Source organism: Drosophila willistoni, assembly GCF_018902025.1.
Source record: "Drosophila willistoni isolate 14030-0811.24 chromosome 2R unlocalized genomic scaffold, UCI_dwil_1.1 Seg200, whole genome shotgun sequence".
NCBI classification, from domain to species: Eukaryota; Metazoa; Arthropoda; class Insecta; order Diptera; family Drosophilidae; genus Drosophila; species Drosophila willistoni.
The window spans coordinates 5,976,695-5,984,040 of NW_025814051.1; positions in this window are offsets into that span (position 1 = coordinate 5,976,695).

Here is a 7,346-nt window from a genome sequence, read left to right on the forward strand (position 1 = left end):
TAGACAAAGTTAAAACTTGATAACTGAACCATTTGACTAATTCCAGCATGTACTTATATATGGCTAATATTTGGGCTTGATACCTTTTTTTTTGAAAGTGTAGTCAAAATGGGGTCTAAAGACTCTAGTTGGCTCAGCATTTTTCTTGCATTTTCTTTCTTCATTCCAATGTCAATCACAAATCAGTCGAAAGACATATCCATATCTATACCCATCTCCCTCCAACTCGTTTGCATACAAATTACAGATGCAAGTCACATTTGATTGAAAACAATTTGAAATGATATCGTCGTCATTGGCATTGGCGGCGTGTGTGAACGGATGCGAATGGAAGTGCTCCAATGCTCGATATACACACATATATGGCGGGGGATGTGAGGCAAATTTCTCCATGACTGAGAAGTGGCTCCATTTGATTTGCCAGTTGCCAACTTCACCTGTTCTGCTGTTACTGCTGCTACCCTTCTACCACTTCCATCGGTTGGTTTTAAAAAAAAGGTAAAAATGTACAGAAAAGAGAAGCAAGTTTATTGCTTTTACGTGCAAAATTGTTTGTGTGTTGGCGAGCATAAAAGATATCAACTAAATTGCTTGTGCAGGCTTTTACACTCAGGTGAGAAGCAGCAGAGGTGGATAGAGCTGGCAATCGGCAATTCAGCGACTATTTCATTTCATTTGCCAACTAAAAAGGTTGAATCGAATTGACTGCATTGCATTGTAATTCCCTTTTACCTAAAAGCAACTTTTCCTTCCCCTTTCGTTTAGCAGAGCTAATCAAAGTATTTGACACGCGTGTGGTCCTTTCGGCTCCATCTATTTGTATTCCTGTGTGCCAATGTGCAAATAATTACCAATATGAGCCGTCAAATGACCACACACACATACAAACAGACATATACATCCAAACTAGGGCCAGGGTCCTGGGTCCAGTATGCCACGGAAATTTGTGTCGATTGCTTTGTTTGCCAATATGTTGCCGGGGCAGAACTCAACTGACCTGCTGTTGCTGGTGTCGTTAGATCTTGTCGTTGTTGTAGTTGTTATTGTTGCTGCTGTTATCCTTGTGCTCTAATTGTTGTCGCCCTTGTTGCTGTTGCTGCTACTGATGCTGCTGCTGCTCTGTGCATTGTGAGCCTGTAAATAAGCCTTAATTATTGCTATTGCAGGCCATAAAGCCACCGCATAATAAACATGCAAATGCTCGGCAGGTTGCAGGAGCCAAAACAGGTGAGGCAGTTGCTATTGGGGTGTGGCTCTGCTTAGGCGTGTTATATACCACTACCAAGTCGGATGTCTCTGATAAGCCAATTTTCCTTCTTCTTGTCATTGTGGCTGCTATTGGTGTTGTTGGCTGCTATATAAAGTGTTTAACAATCATCATCAGGCTAAGAGGGAGTTTTGATTTTACTGTATTAAGTTAATTAACGGCAACTTAACAGTAAAAATGACTCGGCTAGTTATTTATTGCTTATTGCTGGTATTTAGAAAGATTTCTTACTTATGGTCCTGTTGGGGAATTCTTACACAAATTTCAATAATAGTTCTTCGAAAAAACGATAAAGAAAATTGTCAAATGTGTAAGATCAAGATCAAATCCAATCCAATCCAATCCAATCCAATCCAATCCAAGAAATATCATGCCAGTTCATTTACTCATTTTAGTTCTCGAATTTGTTGGTGGCCCTATTATTTTATTATAAATATTAAATAATATTGACTAAGTTTGAAATGTTTTTCACACTCAAAGGTACTGTTTTATAGAAAACTAAAAACAAAGTTCTCAAAGAAAGTAAAAACATCGAAAATCAAAGTTCTTCAAGTTCAAAGAATAAGTGAACAAATTAATGTAGACCTTGCCCCATTTCAAAACTTATACGTATTATTAATTACTTGAAAATTACCAAATGATTAAGTGTCCAATAAACTGGGTCAGCAACAAAGCGAAAGTGCGGCGAACCGTCCAAAGAGCAGAAATAGCTATTACCTGAAATCTCGTTTTCCATCTTTTTCGCTCACAGTTGAATGGAATTATGCAGCTAATGGAACAAAGGGCAACAAATAAAGCGGCTCACCCTTTGTGCAAGTCTACCTCCCCTTCCCTCTGTAGTGGCAGACACATCAACAACAAACTAACATTGCGAAAGGCCATCAACGTCAACATCATAAACAGCAAAATGCAAAACGCTACACAAAAAGCAACAACATTTTATTGTCTCTGTTTGTGTTGTGTTGTGTGTGCATGTGTGTTAGTGTGCGTGTGTGACCCCTACGAACTTACAAACTTGAATTGTTCTCTGGCCATGCTGACACTTGCACGATTAAAGTATATATAAAACTGGATGATGCGTTTGAAAAGTTAACATTAAAATGTTGCTTAAAAGGAAGTTGAAAAATTTTGCCTAAAAGTATGCAACAGAAAATGTGTTTAGATGTACAAATCGCTTTTTATTCGAATTTTTTTTCTGGCGTTGATTGTGTTTTGTTTTTAGTAAAAAATCCAACTTTACAAAAATGAATGTAGAAAGTATTTATAAAGTACCAAAGCCAAAAATATTGGCTTAAAACTTTTCGATATCTCCTCTTGAACGTTTTTATATTTGAATGTACTTAAACTCTGGTTCATTTTCATATAAATGTATATGTATATATTTGTTTATTTGTATTTACCAGTTCATAATGTTAATTAAATTATAATGTGTGCGTGTTAATTACTTAATGAAGCGAATTGTTGAAACAATTGTGCGGCTCTTGCTGTTATATAGCGTTATTGTTGCATGTCAGTGGCATCTTCATTGCACAGAATGAACAGCCACAAAGGAGTCATCATCATCAACATCAACATCGTCTGGGAGTCCATCTCCTTTGCCAACTGTCTTTCACTTTTATCCCCTTAACGTGTCATGTCTCACGCATTTGCAGTTAACAAACGACTTGCTTTTGCCTGGCCGCTTTCGCCTACTTTTTCTTCTTGTATTCCTTATGGAACGAATATATATGTATATATATATAAACTTATATATATTTTGGTCCTTAATAGCCCGCCCTTTGTTTGTTTGTCTAGGCAAAGTGCTGGCCGACGCTCATTAAAAATAGGGCAAAAAAAAGGAGAGGAAAACCCTTAAAGAAAATTAAGATGAAGAAGCAGTTGCCGCAGTAACAAAATAAAAAATTAAATGAAAACAGAAGACAAGAAAGAATATGCCTTTTGACCAGTGGCAACCAAAATCCACATAAGTTTGGATTTTACATTAAAAACGAATTTGAAATATACTTTAGTTTTCAATAGATTCTAATACAGATTAACTATATGTAGACTTTGTTATATAAATCGTTAACTTTCATAATTTCTTCTAAGTTTCCGAACACCTTCAAAAGGAATTTTTTTATAATATCCTAACATAGGGTAATACTTTTGCTCTCAATGTTTTCTCTGAGTTTCTTCTTGGTAATTTTTCTCTACAAATCTCATAGATCACCCTTTCCTTTCCAATAGAAGTGTAGAGCAAAAGAAAAAGTAAAAGGACTGGCGCGTGCGTAAAATTGCATTAATGTTATTACCCGCCCACAAGGGTAAAGAATAAAATGGAGTTGAAAAAGGGACACTTTGTAGGCTTAATTTCTGCTACCACTTGATGTGGTCTTTTGTTGTTGCCACTGGAAAGGGGAAAATGTATTTAAAAGTATGAAAGAATAAAAAAAAAACCCAGATTTCACTTTTGCTATTCAACGTTTATACAGTAATTTCTTATCCTTTCTTTTGTTTAACGTACAAAATTACATGTGACATAAAGGACAAGGTAAGCCGCACATTCTCGTTGATTCGCTTTAAGTCTTTAAGGTTCAGATGTTTCCACATTAAATCTACTCTCTCACATTTGTTGATTTAGTTAGTTTTGGCACACTTGTTGCCGAGACTAACAAATTGTTATCCTTTATTTATGAAGGATTTTTGGTTGTAACCTCGCCCAAAAAAAAAAAAGAGAAGAAAAGCACAAAAAATATTCTCGGCTAACAAGGAGCTAAGCGCATTAGAGAAAGACCTTGGTGTAATTTATTGAAAGTGTGCGTGTATGTTCTCGTGTGTTTGTTTGTGTGAGCGTGTGTGTGTGTGTGTGTATGTGGTGACAATGCGCTAATGTGCCACAGGGTGAACCATAAATTTTCGACTTACTTTTTTGCCCCTCCATGCTGCATTGGTCAACTTTTCAACAGACTAAAATAACTTGGAATTGTAACAAATTTTTTGTAGCATACTTCTTAGTGCTTTCTTTTAAATATCTACTGTCGATTGGCTGATTTGATATTTGTTGTGTATTATTGGATTTGCTTGCTGTCAGTCTAAAAATAAAGTTGGTAACCTCAAAAAAAACAAACATAAACAACAAATCTGCGGCATAAATTTTCATGCACGCAGCTTGGGCGTGCAAATAAAGACATTACGTATACGCCACTTTGTACCTGGAAAACAAAAACAACAACAAAAATATATTAGAAACGGAAACAGCTCAAGGGAAACACTTGAAGAGGCAAAATACGATTACGATTACCCCCGAGAAAACCAAAAAAAAGAAAACAGCCAGAGAAAAGAATGAAAAAGGAAAAGCCAAACCAAGGCAAAGGAAAACAATTTGTTGAGTGAGCCAAACGCAACAAGTAAACGGCAAGAACTAAGCAACGAAGGGTTATAACTATCGAAACTAGGCAACTGTAACTGTGAAGTTAAAAGAAGGAGTAAAGCCAGCAGGTATTGAAGAAAAAGAAAGGAAAAAGCTAGAGTGTTGGTTAGAGTCTGGCATTCCTTGCAGACGGCGCGCCGCATAAAAATTTATGATTATGTTAAAATGTAAAAGTGGCAGCCAGGCGAAAGACGACAAGCGTCGTCGACTACGAAGACGACAGCCCAGCCAAACGCAGCAGGTGAGCGAAATTGTGTTAATGTCCTCACTGCTAGAGGAATACCTAAAGGAGTTTTCGTCGCCATAGGGATGTGCTACCAAGTTCAAATCTTACATATGTGAGAAAAGTTCAATTACTTTAATACTTGGCGTTGAGTTTAGCTATATAACTATGACAATGTACTTTACATATTTATTAGTTATAAACATAATTGTAAAAATAATTAAAAATACTTAAATACAGATACATATATGTATAATTTGCAATATTGATGTACTGCATGTGAATTCTAAGTAATTGTAATTTCAATTTTTCTTTTAATATATAACAAGGCTGTAATGGATTCCCCTTACTTGTAATAAATAGTTCAAGAAATATTTTGCATAAAATTTGAAATTTACTTTATACAATTACTTCTACTACTTCTACTACTACTGGTAAAATAAACACCAAGCGAGCTAGCGAGCCAGCTTGATTTAATTCGTATTTTCAATGATTCAATAATGTAAGTACAATTAATTACCAATTCAAAGTAGTAAATACCACATTTTTTCACACAACTAATTCAACCCTTTTCACGTTCTCCGCTCTAGCAATAAGCAAGTGCAGGTCGAATCGTTTGCCTGTCCCTTACTGTGGCATACATAAAATATGATTTTTGTGCTTAAGTAAAAATGCGACAAGACCTGATGACGATGACAAGACAACATCGCTAGAATTATGCCAAATAATGACAGTAACAACAACAACGGCAACAGAAACAGCAGCAACAAATGACAGCATTCTGCTGCATTTTAGAACATTTTGTTGTTTCTCCACTTTTCTGTCTGTTGTTTGTCACCTTTTCTTTTCTTAACGTTTGCTTGTCAACTTAGGCACACATCTTGGCGCACTTTTGTTGAACTTTTCACTTTTTTTTATGGGGATTTATGTCATATTTTTTGTTGCTGTCGTCTTTTTGGGCAAGCATATGTCTCAACAAGAAAAGAAAAACCATAACAAATTGAAAATATTAAATGGTAAACTAAGTCTAGACAAATTCTTGCCAACATATGTATATGATCTATAGGTTTCTGTAATCAACTGATTGTTCAACGAAAGAGAATAGATTCAATATTTGTGAAAATAATATAATTCATCTATGTATATTAAGTGGCTTAGACACTGTATCAAAAATCAATATAACGTAGTTTCAAAAAAAAAATAATTTAGGTCACTTTTTTACAAAGAATATTTTTAATAAAGTTATGAAAACTTTGTTTAAACCGCCAAACGCTTTTAGATTTGTTAATAATACATAATTTTTGTATGCCCTTTACTAGAAAGAAAAACACTTTTGCAGCTAGAAAAGATATTAAAGTTATTATACTATGAACCTCGTACAATTTTGTAAATAATTTCGAACTGCAGTCAATGCAAACACTTAATGCAATTTCCTTTTTGCAGTTTTTTAGTTTGTCTGTTTCTTTTTTTACCCCTAATGATGGAGATACACACGAGACCGACCTTGTGGCAACAAACTTACAGACAGAAGGATAAATAGACAGAAACACGAACAGAAACCCTTGAGGAGGATGGTTAAAATAAGGATGCATACAAAGGCGTTCTTGTACTCTCTTGGTCGTCCTCCAAACCAATCGTCAATCGTCAAGTAATTGCATTTACCAGGCACGTATGTTGACGATAGTTAATTTTGTAAGTGTATCTTGATATCGATTTCAAGTTTTCGGGGAGGCACAACCGCCAAGAAAACGTGGCCACGAGGAAAGAGGCTAAAGGCAGAAGCGTAAAGCTCATGCTCAAGTTATTTACGATGGCAAAATACTCAAGGCTGTTGCATCGGAGGCATTTCGAGTAGGTGAAACGCAATGAGGCGAAATGCGAATGCCAAGGAAAAATGCAATTGCCAACAAGGCAACAGCAGCAACAACAACATCAACAACAACACCAGCAACAATAAAAATTCCACTAAACGAAAATCCTCTCGAATTGCTTTTTCTCCTTCAAACGAATTCCAATTCAAGCAGAACAAGAAAATCAAAAAAACAAAAAATACTTCAAAGCAATTATGGTGATTTTTTTTGTTGATAAGGATTGTAGAAATCCTTTAATTGACTTATTCGAGTTCATCTAAACCAATATATAAATTTGAACAATTTTCCTCGCAACACAAAAAACTATAATTACACAGCTGAGGGCATACATATTTCAAACCTAGGTTTGTCTAATTTAAACTCTAACCAAATGTTTGCTTTTACTCAAGGTGTTTTTTGTAGTTAATAAAAGAACAAGTGGAAGTTATTCATTGAAAGTTATTTGTTACAGAAATAATTGTACTAGAAAACGGAATTACAAATATTTCTTACAATAAAATCTCACTTCAAAAGATATTTTTAGAGAAAAATCTTCCTTTGTGAATCGATTTATGAACTTTGTGATCTTGTTAGCCC